Below are 22830 nucleotides of genomic sequence, written 5' to 3'. Positions count from 1 at the left end.
TGAAATAATGTCACTTGTCGGTGTCTGCACCTACTCAACATTGCTGGGTGCAACTAATGAACTGCTTTTACTGAAATAATGTGACTTGTTGCTGTCTGCACCTGCTCAACATTACTGGGTGCCACTGATGGACTGTTTTTTTACTGAAATAATGTGACTTGTTGCTGTCTGCACCTGCTCAACATTACTGGGTGCCACTGATGGACTGTTTTTTTACTGAAATAATGTGACTTGTTGCTGTGTGTACCTGCTCAACACTACTGGGTGCCACAGATGGAACTGATTTTACTAAAATGATGTCACTTGTTGGTGTTTGCACCTGTTGACCATTGCTGGGCTGGAATTATCAACTATTAGTTTTTTTTTTAATAATTAAAAGTATTTTATGTGAACATTTGTATAAACTGATTTTATTGTGTATTGTGTAAACTATTATGTAAAGCCACATGTATGAAAGAATTTGTATTGCCTACTGTATTTTATATATTAGGCTATTGACAGGTCAGTGCAAGGCCAAAATTTTAACTAATTATGTGATATTTAGGTATTAATATTATCTTTTATTTTTGTCTGTACTTTGTGGACGAATTTGGTGGTATTTTCACCACCAATGCTGTCAAAAATACCATCAAATTCTGGCCTGTGGAGGAGGGGCATATGAAAGGTGGCTACACTGAGCCACTGCGCCAGAGAGTATTATTAAGCCGCCTCCACAGTGCTTGGGGAGAGCTCGTGGTAGTCAGTGCCTGTCGAGGACTCGGGGTAGTCTGTGCTGAGATGTCGTAGTGAGGAGTGTTTGTTGAGATGTGCTAGCAGGTAGTGCTTGCTGAGATGTGATACTGAAGAGTCTTGTTGAGATGTGGTAGTAGAGAGTCGGTGTGGAGGTATATTGTAAGGATTAGAGTGATTTTCATCAATATAAATGAGGTAACAAACTCCGTTTCTTTTTTTCTCATTATTTCAATGTCCTGAATAATGCGTCATTACAGGTTCAGTCAACAAAGCATCTGGCTTGTGTTCTTGTATTAGAGTGTAATTCTGGTTTTCTTACGCAATTATAGTATTTCTATTTTTTAATTACTTCAGTATAAATGATATTTAAAATTTCTTGTCTTGTTGAAGAAGAACCGTGCCAGATGTGTACGTTGAGTCACACTCCCACACACAGAACAATTACACTTGTGCTTTGGGTTCGTAGGTTTTATAGTTGCTGGGGACTTAATTAATTATTTGTGTTAACGAAAATTTTCTTTCATTCTTTGTTGATATTCTATGCAGTCAGATTGCGTACAAATACTAGTCAGGGCTAACCGTTTACGAGACTTACGTAATCGGACTTACAGCTACCAAAAACTTAAAAAATATTTGCATTTTATATAATTAAGCCCCCATGCAGTCTCTCGTATCAAGATACAGTTAAGCATGCAATGGACACTGGGACTGACTTCTGCGAGTGCAAGGCTGGTATGAAAAAAGATGGTCGTGAAGACGATTGATAAGCTTCTGAATTTTCCGAAGCTGCGCAACGTTACCGATATAGCCGGTGAAAGACGAGACGCTGAAGTCTCCGTGTGGGCGCTGCTGAAGCGTCATAGTGCGGGAGATGACCCCACGTTCGACGGTGACTGTCTCACGTCCAAGAAATTATAAAGTTTCGCCCAAGTGTCCGGTCGTCTTTACAACTAACTGCTCTCTCCGTATAAAGGGAAGAGCTCTAGCGACTATATTCCGCGACGGTCGAGAAACAAGTTCTTGCCTCTCTCTTTTGCTCAAAACCTTCCGAAAAACAGTCGTTCCCCTTGATGTTCTGAAATAAACCTATCACGGCCCAGAAGCGATTACCGTGCCAACCATGTTTTCTCGCAAGGAGACACGATCTTCCTCAACCAATCACTGCAGTGCAGTACACATTCTGTTCTCCGAAAAAACAGCACACTATGCCGGCAGGTCCTGCAGCCAAACCCCCCGGTGCATTTCACAAGATGAGGGTTGCTTCCTAGTGAAAAAAAGTTTCGTCTCGTCCATAAAACGATTTTGTGGGTGCCGTTTTGGCGGGGCGCGGCTACGTCTAAGAAACGTGACATCCGGAGAAATTCGTCGTTCCGTCTCACAGGGTACGCTGTTCTTGTAATAAACACATTAGCCGGGCGCCAGCCCGACCCTGCTTTACCTGGACCCGCACTCGGGATAGAGACCGGGCTCCCACACCACGTCCACTCGGTAATAAAGCGGTTAGGCCGGCGCCAGGATGTCCGGCGCTGCCGGTATCTAAGGAAGTGTCATTTCGCATCTAGCCAAGACGTTCCACCCTCTTGCTTGGCTGCTAGCGAAACAAGGCCGACCGCCAGAATGGCGGCCCATAAACCACTGCCCTGCCAGGCCCATGGCCCGTTTTGGTGACTCCAAAGGAATCCGTGAACTGGATTGCTGCTCGGGGAAAGTTCTAGAGCTGCTCTTAATGCGATGGTCGCCTCCAGCATCCCAAAATCTGTCTCTATAGCCGAGTTTAATTCCACTACTGCTACTCAAGTCATGCAAGTATTGTGAGATCAGAGCGTCTTGCCACGGTTCGTGCGGCTCCCCTCGTCGGAGGGTCGAGTCCTCCCTCGCGCATGGGTGTGTGTGTGTTGTTCTTAGCATAAGTTAGTCTAAGTTAGTTTAAGTAGTATGTAAGACTAGGGACCAATGACCTTGGCAGTTTGGTCCCTTAGGAATTCAAACACACACACAATTCACACACACATTTTACTGTGAAATCAATCAGTGGTTTACACTAACCCTAATAGTACGTCTGATTAATATCAATCAGGGAAAATTTTGATACACCAAAGGCTAATGAAATTGTATAACAATCACAGAAACAAATTGAAAGGGGAGGTGCCTGACAGGTATTACCACGGCAGTGGCCTGCCCGGAAGGCACCGCCATCATTCAGCCTATTTGTCGATTTTCAACATGTATATGACAGCATTCACAGGAACAGCTTGTACAATGCAACGCATGACTTTAGAATCCCTGAGAAGATAGTGAGAATGATGCAAACTTGTATGGATGAGTCAAGGGCAGCAGTGTGTTTCTAATAGGTCATGTCAGAAACGTTCGTCATTGAGACAGCTGTCAAATAAGGAGTGATCATTCATGTGTTCTTTTCAGCGTCACCTTAAAGAAAGCAGTAAGGGAATGTAGGCAACAGGAGTGGGCTGAAGTGAGGATAGAAGGTAATTTCAATTGTCTCGCATATGCAGATGACATAGTAGTGCTAAGTGAGTTGAAAGAAATGCACCAGAAAATGGACAACTACACACAGAAGGTTGGTCTAAGGGTGGCTCAAGATAAACCGGAGTTTATGCAGTTAGGAAGAAGAGAAGAGCAGAGAGAATTTCTTGAGATAGATAGTAGAAATCCTTGGGTAACAGAAGAAATATTGAATTTAATTGATGAAAGGTGGAAACATAAAAACGCAGTAAATGAAGCAGGCAAAAAGGAATACAAACGTCTCAAAAATGAGATCGACAGGAAGTGCAAAATGGCTAAGCAGGGATGGCTAGAGGACAAATGTAAGGATGTAGAGGCATATCTCACTAGGGGTAAGATAGATACTGCCTACAGGAAAATTAAAGAGACCTTTGGAGAAAAGAGAACCACTTGTATGAATATCAAGAGCTCAGATGGAGACCTAATCCTAACCAAAGAAGGGAAAGCAGAAAGGTGGAAGGAGTATATAGAGGGTCTATACAAGGGCGATGTACTTGAGGACAATATTATAGAAGTGGAAGAGAATGTAGATGAAGATGAAATGGGAGATATGATACTGCGTGAAGAGTTTGACAGAGCACTGAAAGACCTGAGCCGAAACAAGGCCCCGGGAGTAGACAACATTCCATTAGAACTACTGACGGCCTTGGGAGAGCCAGTCCTGACAAGACTCTACCATCTGGTAAGTAAGATGTATGAGACAGGCGAAATACCCTCAGACTTCAAGAAGAATATAATAATTCCAATCCCAAAGAAAGCAGGTGTTGACAGATGTGAAAATTACCGAACTATCAGTTTAATAAGTCACAGCTGGAAAATACTAACGCGAATTCTTTACAGACGAATGGAAAAACTGGTAGAAGCCGACCTCGGGGAAGATCAGTTTGGATTCCGTAGAAATATTGGAACTCGTGAGGCAATACTGACCTTACGACTTATCTCAGAAGAAAGATTAAGGAAAGGCAAACCTACGTTTCTAGCATTTGTAGACTTAGAGAAAGCTTTTGACAATGTTGACTGGAATACTCTCTTTCAAATTCTAAAGGTGGCAGGGGTAAAATACAGGGAGCGAAAGGCTATTTACAATTTGTACAGAAACCAGATGGCAGTTATAAGAGTCGAGAGGCATGAAAGGGAAGCAGTGGTTGGGAAGGGAGTGAGACAGGGTTGTAGCCTCTCCCCAATGTTATTCAATCTGTATATTGAGCAAGCAGTAAAGGAAACAAAAGAAAAATTCGGAGTAGGTATTAAAATCCATGGAGAAGAAATAAAAACTTTGAGGTTCCCCGATGACATTGTAATTCTGTCAGAGACAGCAAAGGACTTGGAAGAGCAGTTGAACGGAATGGACAGTGTCTTGAAAGGAGGATATAAGATGAACATTAACAAAAGCAAAACGAGGATAATGGAATGTAGTCGAATTAAATCGGGTGATGCTGAGGGAATTAGATTAGGAAATGAGACACTTAAAGTAGTAAAGGAGTTTTGCTATTTGGGGAGCAAAATAACTGATGATGGTCGAAGTAGAGAAGATATAAAATGTAGACTGGCAATGGGAAGGAAAGCGTTTCTGAAAAAGAGAAATTTGTTAACATCGAGTATAGATTTAAGTGTCAGGAAGTCGTTTCTGTAAGTATTTGTATGGAGTGTAGCCATGTATGGAAGTGAAACATGGACAATAAATAGTTTGGACAGGAAGAGAATAGAAGCTTTCGAAATGTGGTGCTAGAGAAGAATGCTGAAGATTGGATGGGTAGATCACATAACTAATGAGGAGGTGTTGAATAGAATTGGGGAGAAGAGGAGCTTGTGGCACAACTTGACTAGAAGGAGGGATCGGTTGGTAGGACATGTTCTGAGGCATCAAGGGATCACAAATTTAGCATTGGAGGGCAGCGTGGAGGGTAAAAATCGTAGAGGGAGACCAAGAGATGAATACACTAAGCAGATTCAGAAGGATGTAGGTTGCAGTAGGTACTGGGAGATGAAGAAACTTGCACAGGATAGGGTAGCATGGAGAGCTGCATCAAACCAGTCTCAGGACTGAAGACCACAACAACAACAACAGATGGCATGAGATTCAAGAGAATTCACCACTTAAGATACTTGTCATCTTGGTTTACCAGCAACAACAGCATAGAAATGGACATCAAATAAAGCGCAGCAGTGGGAATTAAATGCCTGTATTCCCTCAGGAAGACGCTCAGCACTAAATGAATATCAGGAAATAGTGTGATGAGAATATATGACACAGTGATATGCCCAGGAGTCACGCACAGTTCAGAAAGCTGAAGCATGACTAAATGACAAAAGAAAAACTATTGATAATTGAAAGAAGAGTAAGGAGGAAGATATGGGGACTGATCTTACTTAAAGGAGAATGGAGAAGGAGGGAGGATGAGGAACTCTACCCCTTGATGCGACAAACAACGATCCTACCGAAACCTAAGAGCAAAAGAATACAGCGGACTGGTCATGTAGCCTGTATATCAGAAGAAAGACAGGTGAGGAATGTACTAAGGGGAAACCAAACACCAGACGTCCCATAGGGCGACGAAGGCACCTCTGTCTGGACGACCTGACAGCCCTGGAGACTGAAGACACCTGGAGGAACCGAGCTCAAGACAGAAAGGAATGGAGGCAGTTTCTGGAAGCAGCACCTGGTCTGCAGGGCCTGTGACCGCTGTGTATAAGCAAACCGACACCCAAAAAACCACCCACCCACCCACACAGACACACACGTGTGTGTTTGTGTGTGTGTGTCGGTGATAATGTGCACTGACAGCAGCTAAGTTTTTTCCCCATCACAAGTTTACGAGGGGAGCGAAGGTAATACATCACTAGAAAAAATGAAATCGATGACAAGTATTGCACAAATTGCTGTATTCGGAACTAAACGTCGTTAAATCGTTAAAAACTTGTAATCAACTACACCAACATTAGTAAAAGTACCACCACACGAACAACACGATTTTTAGGGAAGGAAGAACGTGCTCGATCTTAGAATATCACTTATTATATCACTGAAACTGAGAATGAATGCATTGTACGAGTACACACACACACACAGACACACACACACACACACAAGCACACACGCTCACGAGATGACCAAAGACGGTAACGGGGAGGTGTGACATATCCAAAGACACTGCAGAGTCGATATCTCCGAAATGCATATTTATTATTTACTGTAAGATTTCACACGTTTTGCAAGCAAATATAATCTTTTAGCGTCTGAATTGTTTGACTTATTAAAATGCATGTAGCTTGCATATTACCACTACTGTCGAAAATTTTCAGATTAGCAGCACTTGTTTACGACGAATCTTCGACATGCGCACCACACTTGCAAGCTCTATGGACCTTTAAACTAAATACGTCCACTTCTAAAGTGTCTTTGTTACTTATATAAATAGAGCACAATGAACCTGTGTATTAGTTTAGATTTCGCACACTCTACAAGCACAGTAAACTCTAAAATGAAATATTTCTACACGTAATTTGGCTTTATTACTTGTGACATAGACGTCACATATCGTTGAGTGATATTTGATTATTTTTTCCTATTCATTTATATTTGTTGAGATGAGTACAAGGCTTGCTAACTTGTTAAGAAGAGAGCAAACCCAGGTGTACGTCCTACGGTGTAGCTAGACATCAGGAGGAAAGTCACGGCCGCGATAATGCCCTACCCCGCACTTCGGTGGCGAATGCGGGTTCCTTATTTGAAGGCAGCTGCCGCTATGCCGCTCCAAGTCCCTGGAGTATAATTGTGAGTGATGACTTAACCATCCTGTACGCATATCTACGAGCGGGCCACCAGGGCGGTCCTCGGATACCGTCAGAATATCCGTTGCCTTTCCCTCCAAATATAGTTCTCCAATCAACTGAGTCTTACCTGGCACCGTGTTTAGGTGCAAATGGCTTGATCAGCGAGCGGAACGTGGCCAGAGTCCGATACCAATAGATACCTGTCTGTTGCAAGTTAAAATGCATTCCATAAGCCACGAATGGGAAATTTCTGAAGCATTTCCCTGTGTTCTTGTAAATCAATTGGAGTTATCACTGATCACTGTGGCATTGACTTGGCGTCCTCCCATCCATATAGAGTTTTTCATGAAGTTGGGAGTTAGATTTAGAGGAGGAAAATTTTCGGCCCTTCTTGTGGGGAAGACGCCTGGGGCACCATTAGGTCAGTAGTCGTCGGAAGCACCCTTTTCTGCTGCCATCTGGGCTGTCTTTCTCCAGTGGTGACCGGCGCGGTCTGACCCAAATTTGCGGAATTTTGATTAAGTATCGTGTTCCACATTAGCGCAAGCCATTTCTGAGCAGTTCACGATTTCCAGGATTTGTTATCCAACCTGAGTTACCTGATTAACTGTGTTCCTTCGTGGATATTGGACTCGGTTTCATTGCATTTGCGAGCAGCACGGTTACGAATTCTTGCAGTGGGTCGCAATCAGTCTTCAAAGTAGATGAGCTGTCTCCTACGGTTTTAGCGGGACAGTCATGATTAAACAAGCTTCTATAGAACTCTGTGTTTCAATATTTTAAGACGACTTTATGCATGTTTTATTGGAGCAGTTTCTCAGTCAACATTTCGAGACTTTAGTTTCATTTTGTCAGAAAGTTATTTTCCATCAGTTTAAGGTGGTATACATAGAGATTTTGAGTAAATAAATGGTTCATTAAATTTAGACTTGCTTTAAATGTCAGAACTAAACTTTTGTGCTACAATAGATCCTGGTGAGGCGATTCTCTAAAAAATAAATAAATAAAACCCCTGCGCTCTACATCGGTGTTTCACTGCAAAGCAGGTTCCAACCATTTTGTTTAACAACAAAGGAATTAATAACATTAGCTGCTAGCGGGTACTGATTTAAATCAGTGAAGAAAACTGAAAATTTGTGGCGGACCAGGATTCAAACCTGGATCTCCTGATTACTAGGCAGATGCACTGACCACTGCGCCATACGGACACAGTGGTCCTCTCCACTACACGGAGTACCTTAGCACGCCTCCCTTCAGCTTCGAATCTGCCTGTTAAGCAGGAGACCAGGGTTCGAATTCCAACAAGCCACCAATTTTCAACATTTACCATTGATTTAAAACAATGCCCACTTGCAGCTAATGTCAAAATTTCTTTGTGTTTTGATTAATAATGGCTGCGGGATCAAACTGTGTCTGTTCTTCAGGGCTTATGACAGGCTAGAGGGAGAAGACAGTAAAGTTAGGCATCACAGGAAGTTAGTATTTATTAAAATACACGCAGCTACCGATAAAAAGTTTTAGGCATATTTCGGACGTTGAACTTACTACCTAAAAGAACTAGCAAAATTCTCTCAGATCGAAGTTTTCAATTCTGTGTTAATGCATTAGCTTTTGAAGCAGCAGTAATAAACAAACATGATGCCGTATGTTTTGTTTGAAAAAATATGTTGCAGGTATTAGTCATATGAAAGCGTTTTTGAGGAAAAGATGTGCTGTAGTAACACAGATCCGAGTCGCTGATGCTTGAAACGCCGCAAATAACAGTAGCAGACTAGGTAGAGTTTTACCAAGTTTTCTGAATTAACTGAGATGTCAGTCACAATTTCGTGCTCAGTCATACAAAATAGACGAGGAAAGCTATCTATTGCACCAAAACGTGTATGTTCCGTGATGTATGTCCACAAGCATACAATGCAATTTGTGGTATTTGTGTTTGTTTCATTTTTGGGCTAAGTCGATACATTTACTTTTGTTGAAGCCAATTTATTTCCTCCACCATCCATCTTTAATTTTTCAGAGTATCTACCATATTGATTAAGTCGCGCATTCAGGACCATTTCCGTCACGTGATGTCGCCAGGCTATAAGGTCACTGATGACTTTATAACAAAAATGTTGTCACTGGAACATGAAACCTGGACCTGTAGATCCAAAAACAGGGCCATAACGCCTAATGCGTAACTCGTAATGCATAATGCCTAGCAGCTAATGCATAAAGGATATGTTACCGTGAGTGGCCTATATTGGAGAATGTCGACTTTCACCGGTGAATGTCAACGGATACCAAATACGTCGGGGAAAGATCGAATATTTCATTACATTGTTGTACATTCGGACCCTCTCCGGTGTGTCACAGATATGCTCTGGTGGGGGTCCAAACCAGAAGAGTCAAGAAACAAGCGACTGTCTCTCTCCTGCCAAATCCTTTGTTCTGTTCGGAGTCAATCAGCTTTGTCAGTCTTATGCAAGCTTTGATAACGCGAGCAACGTTTTCTTAATTTTTTTCCGACGCCCTAATTTATACTAAATGGATACTGCAGTAAATCGTGATCTTTTTCATGAAAAGTTAAATGCATTAATTGCCGGTAAACGAGAAGACAATTGTTTTTATTTTTCGCAAGAAAAGTATTCTAAAATACTTTCTGAAGTGGTTTCTCTAAAATTAAATGCAACACACCTTTGGATTACAGACGATTAAAACGTTTTGATATTTTAAAAATTAATGATGAAGAGAAGTTAACTGTACCATTAAACCCAGGGGAAACGAACATACAGTGTTATGTTACCAATGAAGAATTGTACAGTATACTATATGAAACTCACATCAGAATAGGCCACGGAGGAAGAACACGTATGCTTAAGGAGTTGCAAGTTAAATACAAAAATATTACATATGAAGTTGTAATGTTGTATTTAAATTTATGCAAACCTAAGAAAGGTATTGTTGTGAAGCCAGTGGTTAGTTCTGAATTAATCTCAAGATGTGAAGTTGATCTAATAGATCTGCAGTCAGACAGAGATGGCGAATATAAGTTCATAATGGTGTATCAAGATCATTTAACTAAGTTTGTCCAGCTATGATCTTTGAAAACTAAAAGTGCTCTACCATCTGAGCTACCGAAGTATCCTTTCTTTCAGGAGTGCTAGTTCTGCAAGGTTCGCAGAAGAGCTTCTGTAAAGTTTGGAAGGTAGGAGACGAAATACTGGCAGAAGTAAAGCTGTGAGGACCGGGGGTGAGTCGTGCTTCGGTAGCTCAGATGGTAGAGCACTTGCCCGCGAAAGGCAAAGGTCCCGAGTTCGAGTCTCGGTCGGGCACACAGTTTTAATCTGCCAGGAAGTTTCATATCAGCGCACACTCCGCTGCAGAGTGGAAATCTCATTCTGGAAACAACCCCCAGGCTGTGGCTAAGCCATGTCTCCGCAGTATCCTTTCTTTCAGGAGTGCTAGTTCTGCAAGGTTCGCAGAAGAGCTTCTGTAAAGTTTGGAAGGTAGGAGACGAGATACTGGTAGAAGTAAAGCTGTGTGGACCGCGCGTGAGTCGTGCTTCGGTAGCTCAGATGGTAGAGCACTTGCCCGCGAAAGGCAAAGGTCCCGAGTTCGAGTCTCGATCGGACACACAGTTTTAATCTGCCAGGAAGTTTCACTAATACATTATTATTGCAATTAATGCAACAAATGAAACAAAATCAGAGACAAACACAGCAAAAGCTTCAAAAGTTAGACACAATGGAACAAAATCTTCAAAAGTTAGACACAATGGAACAACACCAGAGACAAACACAGCAACAGTTAGACACAATGGAACAAAATCAGAGACAAACACAGCAAAAGCTTCAAAAGTTAGACACCACACTTGAACAAACACCTGAAGATTTAACTACTGAGTTGCATAACATTGAATCGAAATGTCAAAAAATCTGTAATGACGTAAAAACACAAATTTGTGAGCATTTTGAACCTATTTTTTCGCGGCATGAAAACCCATTACAGAATCACGAAGCAGCCATAAAAGAACTGCAAACTATTGTTCATGAAAATCATGAGACCTTGCAAGCTAAAATTGACTGAGTTGCATCTACCGATTCGGTTACGCAACTTGCAAAAACTCAGGAAAACTTAAAGGACACAGTAGATACGATTTCAACACAAATGGACACTCTGAAATTTGGTTCAGAAAGACACACTGAGGAAATAAGTACACTATCGGAGAAAGTAGCCGAACTTTCGGATCAGTTCAGTAACTTATCTACAAAGGTAGATGATGATCTGAATGACACAAGACCTGTAGCCTTTACTGACACTGAAGAGTACGAACAAATAAGAAAATTTAAACAAAATCAAAATCAAATCAATACACTGTACAAAAGAGAAATCCGGGAAGTACAAGATCAGTTGGCACAAGTAATACAAGAATTACATATTTCAGAGGACACTCGCGCTCCAGTACGGGAAGAGGGACATAGAAATACGGAACAACCACAAAATAATAACACAGAACACTTGGGAAATTATGAAAGAAATTGGCGAGGAGCATTGAATTTTGAGATGGAACCGCCGAAACGACGTAACTATGAGCGTTGTGCGACTCGACGACACGATGATTTTGACTATAAGCTGTTCATTACTACACGTAAATTTAAAACATTCAAGAATTCTGGCAACGACATTCATCCACAAGCGTGGCTCCATCAATTCTCTCATTGTTTTCCTCCCAACTGGTCATTAGAGCACAGATTAGAATTTATGTGTGGCTATTTAGAGAACGAACCAGCTGTAAGAATGTGATCGGTCATTCACGGTTGTCACAGTGAAGGAGAATATTACCATGCCTTCCTCTCAGCGTATTGGTCTCAAGCTGCACAAGACCGAGTAAAACATAGCATCATAATGATGAAACATTTCGAACAATCTGAATTCTCCAGTCTTGTGAAATATTTTGAAGAAATGTTGCATAAGAATCAGTACCTGTCAAACCCATACAGCCCCTCAGAACTCATCCGCATTTGCTTAATCAAATTACCTGAACATTTACGACATATTATTTTGGCAGGACGTTGCAAAGACGACATCGAAGCTTTTCAGGGACTCTTACAAGAATTAGAAATTGACACTGACAATCGCGGAACGCGAAAACAGGAACACAACAATTACAGGTCACATCCGTCACAATTCCGCGACGAAAGAAATCATAACTGGACACGACAAGGCTATTCTTACAACGCAAATCGTGAACAAAACAGACACCACCCATATGACAACCACTGGCAGAGTAATAATTACAGATAAAGATCACATTTCCGTAGTAATGAATATGACAGAGACAATCATAGAAACAGACAATATGCCAACCAGAACTATTATTATCACGGGAGACAGAATAACTTCAGACGCAACGGTCCACCGTGCAGTGATAATTCAGGGAGAAATTCTCCACCACTTAACCGACAAGAAAGAAACTACAGGAACTACCGACATGACGACAGACGATATAATCATAACGACAGACCTGAATTTCATCAGAACTGGCGGGATTTAAACAGGGCTGGGCCCTCTGGGCAAGGTGAATTTGTAGAAGTTAGGTCTCCTAATCCCTATAACGACGCACGCCAACAAAGAGACAGACAATGACTCGCACCGCAGGGAGCCACGTGCGCCGGCTGGCTCAGAGAAAAATAACATAGACGCTAACCTTGAGAAAAATTTTGGCATTCCTTACCGATGTATACCACATGATAATTGCGTTGAAGTTGAAACTCTGCGTACTAGGAAGAGTAAAGGTTTACACCACATTTCACATGTAAAACCGTTTATTGAAAGATAATCTGCTTTTTAACTTTGTATTTGCCATAAAACTTTTCACTTCACATTTCTAGTATGCATTGTCAGACATAGAAACTGTTACCATGCAACAATGTTTGAAGTTAAATATCCAATCAAGAACCAAGAGAACTTATTTAAACAGAAATTACGAATGCATTGTTATAGTGAACAGACGTCACAGTGTTATTGTGTGTGTACATTCTTGCTTGTTAGTTGCACAGTTACGTAACGACTATAAGGCTTACATACTTAGAACATATACTGGTACTTCTAATGAGATTTTAATGCAGCATTTTGGTTTACTTGAAAATACATTCTGGATTTAAAGTACTTTCAGTGAGATACCAGATGACACAGTGGTTAGTTTATTTGACAGTTACACGATTATATCGCGACGCTACTAATATGCGACACAATTTACATTGTTGCTTTTGCGGTGTATCTGTTTTATATCTGCACAGTTTTTCTGTCTTATTCTGGAAAGTAAAAGATGTTTTAGTAGTAACTTTTGTGGTATAGCTACAATGAGATAGCCTTTTCCGTAGCACAACAATACGTTACGTTATAGTACTTTCTTGATCACGGTAAGGTACGTAACAACTACGATATCTATACGCCAAGCATTTCACTTTCGTTTATGATGAGGTAAGTACATTGACTTCAGCAGAACTTTGCTTACAGAGGACGATAACTACGAAACTTCCACAGAATTATCTTACAGCAAGACGCACATTTAGCGCTACAGGACATGCATTTGAGAGATTAATTTTGTACTTAAGCCATTTATTTTTCAAGATTTTTGAATTACAAAGAAAGTTTTCTATGATACATTTCATTCCATTGCTGTAATCTGTAATACCTGAGGGTATAATTACATTAATCCTCAGGGGGGTACACGTTTACTTTGTGTACCATGTGTCTGGCAAACACAAGGAGCCCTAGCTAGTATGGTATTTGCTTATACAACTTTACAAATCGGTACCATATTTCTCTAACACAGAATAACACAGCTATCTGATCATTTAACTGAGAGAGACAAATATTTATTTTACTACATCAGTGACAGATGTTTACGCAATTACACATCTAGATAATTTCACACTTATGAAATTGTATTTTGTCTGTACTGTGTGAACCCTTCATATTTTTCGGAGCCATTGTGATACTATGAGAGCTTTGAATGATGTATTTGGTATGGGATCATGATTTTTAAAGTACGTTTGAGGTAGATGACACTTTTGAAATGAGCAGAGAATTTTCTTTAGGTTTTCAAATTACTGCAGAAAGCTACAACGTTTTTGAGATTAGACTGAGATGCTATAATGTTATTATTACGACGACGATGTGTATTATGCTTTTGAGGTGAGTTCATGATCAATAAGCTGATGCTATACGATAAATCGGATTATGCTACATATTTATTATGATGAAATATTGAAGTGTCGACTTAAGATTGATGTGTCGACAAATATGTATATGTGTAATAAGGTAAGGAGCAATGAATAGTGGTTAGGGACTCTGGTTTGTGAAAAAGAATGTTAGAAACCAAGAATCTTACTTTAAGAGTTATGAAATGTGTGTATATGCGTGAATGTATCACAATGCCGGCGAAAATTTTTTGAACTCTGTTACATTTATAGGATTTTGTTTCTACACATTTCTAACGCAAATTCATGACCTGTGAAATTTTTATATGAGACTGTCACTGTAGCAAACTGGTGTCGTAAATATTTCGGTAAGAAAGGTAAGTGACTTTGACGTAATGTGTTTTGGGCGCCCAGCCGAGAGATAGTCGTCTGACAAAAGAAAGCCATTAGGTGGAGAAAAAAGGAGGCCATTATCCTCGCTATTGACATTTCTTTGTAGAAAGCATCGCAAATACGACATGCTCAAACTTGAAAACATATGATTACACTTTGGAGCTCTTAATTTATGATATTTACTAAAATGCCTAATGAAATGATGAGAAACATTTTTACATCTATTGTCTTTCTAGTTGAGAGATTGCTCAATTTGTTTAATATCTAGTTTCTAGCTACCCTGCAGCATTGGTTAAAATAAAATTTTATAGATTTACTAATATAAATATTTTATGCCTACAGACCCAATAAAGAATAACTTTATGATGTACTTCAAAAAAAACAAAGGAGCACAAAAAGACATTTCCCTTCACAAGAATTGCATGCAGAATTTTCTTTTCAAGTACTTGGTAATTTCTTTTGTAGAATAAATTGTGATGCATCACTCTAGTGTTAAGATGTGACATAGGTATTAGATATGGCCATCTTTCGTGTAATATTTTGTCTGCTTGAGCTTTGTCATGTTTAGATATAAGTTATTGCATTTGTTGCTGCTGTTTGCCATGCATAGTGCTACTAAATTTCACTTTGTATTACTCTGTTAAGCTAGTTTTACTACTGATTTATTTTTCTTGTTGCTGCACATTGGCTCATATTAGTTGTAATGTTGCATTGCTTGGTAATTTAGATTTACAGTAGCTTGCTTTGCCAATTTCCATTTTTTTGTCATTGCTGTTTGTGTTAATTGTTTTGTGCTGCTGCATTGCCTCGTCCCTTAGTTTAGCATCTGAGCTCAGTAGATTTAAGTTAGCTTAAGATGGGGTAGGCTATATAAGAGAATGAGTTGTGATGAAGGGAAAGAAATGCATTGAGAAGCTATAAGAAAATGGTTTGGCCAAAAAAAGTAGTGTACAGTGGAGAAAAACTATTTTTGAAAGAGGATGTGAACAGAATACAGAAAGCAGGCTTAGATATGACTTTTTGGGAATAATGATGAATGAAGGGAGAGCTCCATGCAAAATACTGCAGTAAAACAAATCCTGTCCTTTCCTTTTGTGTTATCCCTCTATGTGTTTGTGTTCCCTTGTGTATTTGTGTTTTTCCTGTCTGTATGTGTCTAGCTAATAAGATTAATCTTGTTGAATTTTTCTGATAATATGTTATTTACCTTGTAAATATGCTTAGACATTATTTATTCTGTTTTGTTTTAATGCTCATGTGTAAAGTTGATGTTTCAAAAGTTATTCTGATCTTTTATGTATTTTCTTATGTCAAAATTCCTGTAACACTGATGTATATGTTAGTTCTATTCTTTTGTAAAGCCTGTTTTACTACAAATGTTATCTGTATTGTTATGTTCTTTAATGATGTATTTTGTACCTTTGTTATTGTATTCTTATGTTATAAAATTGTAATTGACACCAGTTCATCGAATTAAGTAACTTGTAAGTTACATTTCACTGCACATGTTTCTGTTGGTCATAGTATATGGACAATATGTGAGAAGTAGGGACTGATAGTGTTTGCACGTGTGTTAATAATTCAGCAAGGGACTAGTTAACAGCATTGCTGGTTCTAAGGACATTTCAAAAAAATTTTTTGCGAGTGCACAAGTGGTGGTTCATGGACTTGCTGTATTCTCCGCAAGACTCTTCGATGGTTATTGTGCACCTCCACAGTCACAACAGATGGCTGCTGGCCGTCTCTACAAGGACTACAGTGGGTCTGCATCTTTGATGGCCCACCAATACCATTATTTCTACAAGGACTGCAGTGGGTCTGCACCTCTGGTGGCCCACCAATACCATACTCTCTACCAGGACTACAGTGGGTCTGCTATGTGAAGAGCTACCTACCAATATTCTTCAAAACTTCGAATGACTCTGCTGTGGGTTTGCTCTGTGGTGGACCATTACCTGTCTGCATGTCAAGAGTCAGCACTGTCTTTCCGTTGGAAGGACTACACTACTTCTTCAAGACTGCATGGAAATCCACTACTTCCGTGTCCATTTTCTTTTACTGCTCAGACTTTGAGAAAAACACTGCAATTTTACTGTGATGAATGATCAGGACTGTCTTTATGGACTGTGAGAAAATTTTAGCTTTTGACCAACATTGTCTCGATAAGTGTGTGCATTTCATTTCTTTGTTATTGTAATTATGAAAAAATTTTTCAAATCTGTATTGGACACTGCCCAAAACAATTTGTAAAATTTTTTGTGGGGATCTTGGGGGCTATGTAAGTAGGCTGTTTAGGTTTTTTATATTGGTAACGCCACGTAGCGCTCTGATGAAAATCACTGGCTGTGCTGTGTGCAGTCAGTGGCTGGTTGGCATTGTTGTAACACTCGCCATTGTAGTGTTGGGCAGCTGGATGTTAACAGCACGTAGCGTTGCGCAGTTGGAGGTGAGCCGTCAGCAGTGGTGGATGTGGGGGGGGGGGGGGGGGGGGGGGAGAAATGGCGGAGTTTTGAAATTTGTAAGACTGGATATCATGAACTGCTATGTATATTATGATTTTTCAACACTATTAAAGTAAGTACATTGTTTGTTCTTTATTAAAATCTTTCATTTGCTAACTATGCCTATCAGTAGTTAGTGCCTTCTGTAGTTTGAACCTTTTATTTAGCTGGCAGTAGTGGCGCTCGCTGTATTGCAGTAGCTCGAGTAACGAAGATTTTTGTGAGGTAAGTGATTTGTAAAAGGTATAGGTTAATGTTAGTCAGAGCCATTCTTTTGTAGGGATTATTGAAAGTCAGATTGCGTTGCGCTAAAAAATATTGTGTGTCAGTTTAAGGACAGTCATGTACACTCCTGGAAATTGAAATAAGAACACCGTGAATTCATTGTCCCAGGAAGGGGAAACTTTATTGACACATTCCCGGGGTCAGATACATCACATGATCACACTGACAGAACCACAGGCACATAGACACAGGCAACAGAGCATGCACAATGTCGGCACTAGTACAGTGTATATCCACCTTTCGCAGCAATGCAGGCTGCTATTCTCCCATGGAGACGATCGTAGAGATGCTGGATGTAGTCCTGTGGAACGGCTTGCCATGCCATTTCCACCTGGCGCCTCAGTTGGACCAGCGTTCGTGCTGGACGTGCAGACCGCGTGAGAGGACGCTTCATCCAGTCCCAAACATGCTCAATGGGGGACAGATCCGGAGATCTTGCTGGCCAGGGTAGTTGACTTACACCTTCTAGAGCACGTTGGGTGGCACGGGATACATGCGGACGTGCATTGTCCTGTTGGAACAGCAAGTTTCCTTGCCGGTCTAGGAATGGTAGAACGATGGGTTCGATGACGGTTTGGATGTACCGTGCACTATTCAGTGTCCCCTCGACGATCACCAGTGCAGTGGTGTACGGCCAGTGTAGGAGATCGCTCCCCACACCATGATGCCGGGTGTTGGCCCTGTGTGCCTCGGTCGTATGCAGTCCTGATTGTGGCGCTCACCGGCACGGCGCCAAACACGCATACGACCATCATTGGCACCAAGGCAGAAGCGACTCTCATCGCTGAAGACGACACGTCTCCATTCGTCCCTCCATTCACGCCTGTCGCGACACCACTGGAGGCGGGCTGCACGATGTTGGGGCGTGAGCGGAAGACGGCCTAATGGTGTGCGGGACCGTAGCCCAGCTTCATGGAGACGGTTGCGAATGGTCCTCGCCGATACCCCAGGAACAACAGTGTCCCTAATTTGCTGGGAAGTGGCGGTGCGGTCCCCTACGGCACTGCGTAGGATCCTACGGTCTTGGCGTGCATCCGTGCGTCGCTGCGGTCCGGTCCCAGGTCGACGGGCACGTGCACCTTCCGCCGAGCACTGGCGACAACATCGATGTACTGTGGAGACCTCACGCCCCACGTGTTGAGCAATTCGGCGGTACGTCCACCCGGCCTCCCGCATGCCCACTATACGCCCTCGCTCAAAGTCCGTCAACTGCACATACGGTTCACGTCCACGCTGTCGCGGCATGCTACCAGTGTTAAAGACTGCGATGGAGCTCCGTATGCCACGGCAAACTGGCTGACACTGACGGCGGCGGTGCACAAATGCTGCGCAGCTAGCGCCATTCGACGGCCAACACCGCGGTTCCTGGTGTGTCCGCTGTGCCGTGCGTGTGATCATTGCTTGTACAGCCCTCTCGCAGTGTCCGGAGCAAGTATGGTGGGTCTGACACACCGGCGTCAATGTGTTCTTTTTTCCATTTCCAGGAGTGTATAATTGTTCTGAGGGGACGTTTCACAAGCAACAAAGACGTTACGAACCTCACAAAAACAATTTCCTCCTGCTCAAATTGGTGATAATGTACGAACACCAGCCACTGATGTCGACCGTGGTAGTACACATAGCCGAAATGTGTTAGCGGTTGTTGTTGGAATAGAACACTCCGACTTCTATAAACTGGCAAGTAAAAATGGTACTCTCAAGCGGCTTTACGCACGTAATCAGTTCGTAATTTGTAAAGAAAAGTTATTTTCCATTGATGAGATTTCTTTTCAAGAAATGTCGCTGAGAGAAGCAGCTGCAGCTAATTCGAGAAGCGGGAGACAAGGCTATACACGCTGTCATTGCAAGAGGAAGTGTTTGACAAATAAATGCAGTTGTAAAAGCAAGGGAGTCTTGTGCAATTCAAAGTGTCATAATAGTTTAAGTTGTTGCAATAAATAAGATTTGAATCACATAAGTAAGTAATTTTTATAACTATTATTTTCTTTTCTCATGTAGACTACTGTGTATTTAAATTCTTGGCCATTCCTTTCAGAGAGAGAGGCGAAAAAGTTACGTCACACTTGTGACGTTTTATAGCGACTGAATTACGGAGAAGAAAATATAAATCTCCAACATGTTCAACATTCACTCTTAGTGCAAAGTGAATGTCAATATTTACCTGTGTGTGAAATAAGGGTATTTAGCAAATATTTCGGACATACACTAAGCGACTATGTGAAAGTTGACGTTCACCGGTGAAAGTCGACATTCTCCAGATTTCGGTGTTTCACTGTAACAGATATATCACAACGCATAACTTCTAACACCTAGCGCCCAACACCTATCACCTAACGCCTAGAGCTGCCAACTCCTTTAGAATGGAAGTATCGCAAGCATTGCTTACGTACTTCAACTGAATGTTGATGAGTAGTAATAATGCTATGTACCAGTCTCGAAAGCTGGTGGATGTCAGTTACTGTGGGCGGAAAATTGCATCCCTCTGTTGCATCCCTCTGTTGCACGCTATTGTTTTCTTGCTTGGAGGCATTAAATGCTAATTGTTAGATGTTTGGCGTTATGTGTTAGACGCTTCTGTATCTTAACAAGTACTGCAACACCAGCATGCATGGCCGAAGAAACAGGCACTGCTGCGACTACAGCCATTATATATTTGCACTTGCGAATACGAACAGCCGTCAGCTGTGTATGGAAATGACGACCATGAATTTGTGTTGGATCAGGACTGGAATACGGATTTCACGCTCTACGCGAGCGGTCGCATTAACCGCTTTGGCCCTCTGTGTACGACCCACGGCCAGACGCAGACTTCCAACGTCGCTGTTCCTGCGTCACATCTTGTACTCACATTATGTAGTTCTCATACAGTGGGAGGACAGTTTCATTGAAAGTCGCTCCCCGGTTTTGGCGGATAAATACGATATTGCAGTGCCTGTGTTGTTAAGAAGAACGATTCAAAGTTCCTTCGGACATGCATGCAACTGCAAATACATTTAATGTAACAATTATCAGTTACATGAGAAGCAGAGAGGAACATCTGACCGAGCAGGGAGAACTGGAATGAGGAGAGAGAACTGAGGATGTAAAATTCAGCAGTTCTGTACGTCACTTATTTATGAATTTATAACATAAATTTTATACACAAATACATTTTCAGGTAATGTAAAAGAGAAGTCCACTAGTCATTTTCACTCATATTTAGGTCATTTAGCCTTTTATCCTTCAGATCTTTCTTACCATTTTTTTCTGTGACCAACGTCCGAATTGGTGAAGTCAATTTAAGTAGTTTTAAATCAGAATCACTTGAGTTCGAGGAAGCTCCTGGAACATCGACTGATTACACTATACCAAAAATTTCATCGCAACTGGTAAAAGAGGACGTCAAGCAGTAATGACTAATGCTTGATGCTGCCTTTGATCCGTGGAAGATGAATGGCAGGGAAGCATTTCACATCTTGATAGCTACTGCCGAATTGCTAGATCAAAGTATCAACGATTCCACTGTCAACAAGAATTAAATTTACAGGTCATGGGAAAAATCCTGCGAGAAAAAGCTTACTGAAATTAAGAACTAATTTAAGGAAAAGAATTTGCAGCAGGCTGTTACATACTGAAATAAAATGTTATTTCCAGATTAAAAGTACAGACTACGCACTAATATGACTTCCTTTAAAAAATTCACAGCGGCTGTGTACCCGTACACACGAAAGATTATTGATGTTACCGTCCAGTACAGTAGCAGATGGTACTGAGCAGCGTCTTGGAGTGCCTGTACTGCAATTTTCACTGGAAAAGGTCTTCAGTCTTGTGTTAAAGCATCTCTATTTTACACAATTGGGGGAACTTCTCGACGTATTTATGTTTTGATTCAAAATCTTTTCTAAAAAGGTGTCTTGGTTTTACCTTGTGAAAGAAAAGTGTTTTCAAGAGTAAGACGGGCTGTAGAAGCACAGATTCAACTATAGTAATCTTTACAAAATTGCTGGAATCGATGTCAATAAATTCATTTCAGGAAGGTCAAGGAACTCTTTGATCATGGCATTGTTTCTCGAATACTCCATTTTTTTCGGAGTACTTTGGGAGAATAGCATCACTGAGAGGATTACAGATTATATTTAGGGTTAACTACAATCTTTTTTGGCGAAGTACCATCTTGTGGAATATCTTTGCATGATCCAGAAGCTATGCTTCACGGAAGATGGATTGCAAAAACCATTCATTGCTTGAAAATAGCGTTCTGTGATGAATTTCAGTTATCTCCATAAGAATAGAACGTTCGTGGAAGCGTAGTTCTCTGACCTTCTGCAGGCGAAACGCAGAATACTGATTTGAGTATTTTTTTCAAGACTTTATAAATATCAGGTTGCCGATAGTGATATCTCTCATGCCGCTTTGAACAAACTGAAAAATCAGGGTACCTGTCCCAAGAATCTGTCACCTATGCATTATTTGAAACTAACTTGTCTTCCGATACAAAAATGAAAACGATCAATCCATTAAATCATGAGGACGAACAATCAGATGAAAATAATAAAACGGTTCAAGTATAAATCTATTAACCCCTTGAAGTCATCAACAATGGAATCGAACACTTTGTTTGTAATAAAACATGACTACTTTTATCAGATTTTACTGAAGCCTCGAGTTCCTTAAGAAAGACCATTCGCAGTTCCTTGAAAATAAAGATTTCGTCAACGCTTTACGGCTAGTTGATAAACTGGTAGCTGCAAACGTTCAGATAGAAAGAGCCGTCAAGCTCGTGGGGGACTGCAAAAAATAATTTTTTTTGAAAAAGAGAGAGAGAGAGAAACAGAAACAGTATGTGCTTCAGGTTGTATCCCATTACAACTGTAAAGTTTAAAGGGACAAAAAACTTCATCAGCGAATAAGAATTCGAAAAAAAAATCATATTCTCATCGTATTTGCCTCAAAAACGTGGTACATAACGGTGTTACAGATTGAATCATTAAAATAAATACAAGAAGTTAAGTAATTCAGGTGAAATAAGCATCTTCATTGTAATATTTTTTGAGAAAGAAAGTAAGTGATATTGTTATATCTCTTCGTCCAACGGAACGAGACTAGGACGTAGCACAAAAAAAAAAAAAAAAAAAAAAAAAAAAAAAAAAAAAAAAAAAAAAAAAAATTAAATCTGAAAAAATTCTCAATTTCTTATATCACTTCCATGATTACCTGTGATTGTGTCTTCTTTTGTCTGAGAACCGATTTTGTATTAAAGTCGCCTGTTGCTAGTCTTAAGAGGCAACCTTTTCTTTTTCATTATTTTCTGAAGGATTTCGCGAAAAGACTCGGCCTCCTTACATGAGTGACTTTAAGCAAGGCCAAAAACGTTCACTATTTGATGTTTGTACCAAACCTCTAACACTGAAATCTCGTCGAGGAAGTCCTTGTTTAATAAGGATTCTAGCTATAGT

Source organism: Schistocerca americana, chromosome 2, assembly GCF_021461395.2.
Source record: "Schistocerca americana isolate TAMUIC-IGC-003095 chromosome 2, iqSchAmer2.1, whole genome shotgun sequence".
In the NCBI taxonomy this organism is placed as follows: Eukaryota; Metazoa; Arthropoda; class Insecta; order Orthoptera; family Acrididae; genus Schistocerca; species Schistocerca americana.
The sequence above is the reverse complement of the archived record's forward strand: the minus strand, read 5'-3'. Positions refer to the sequence as shown.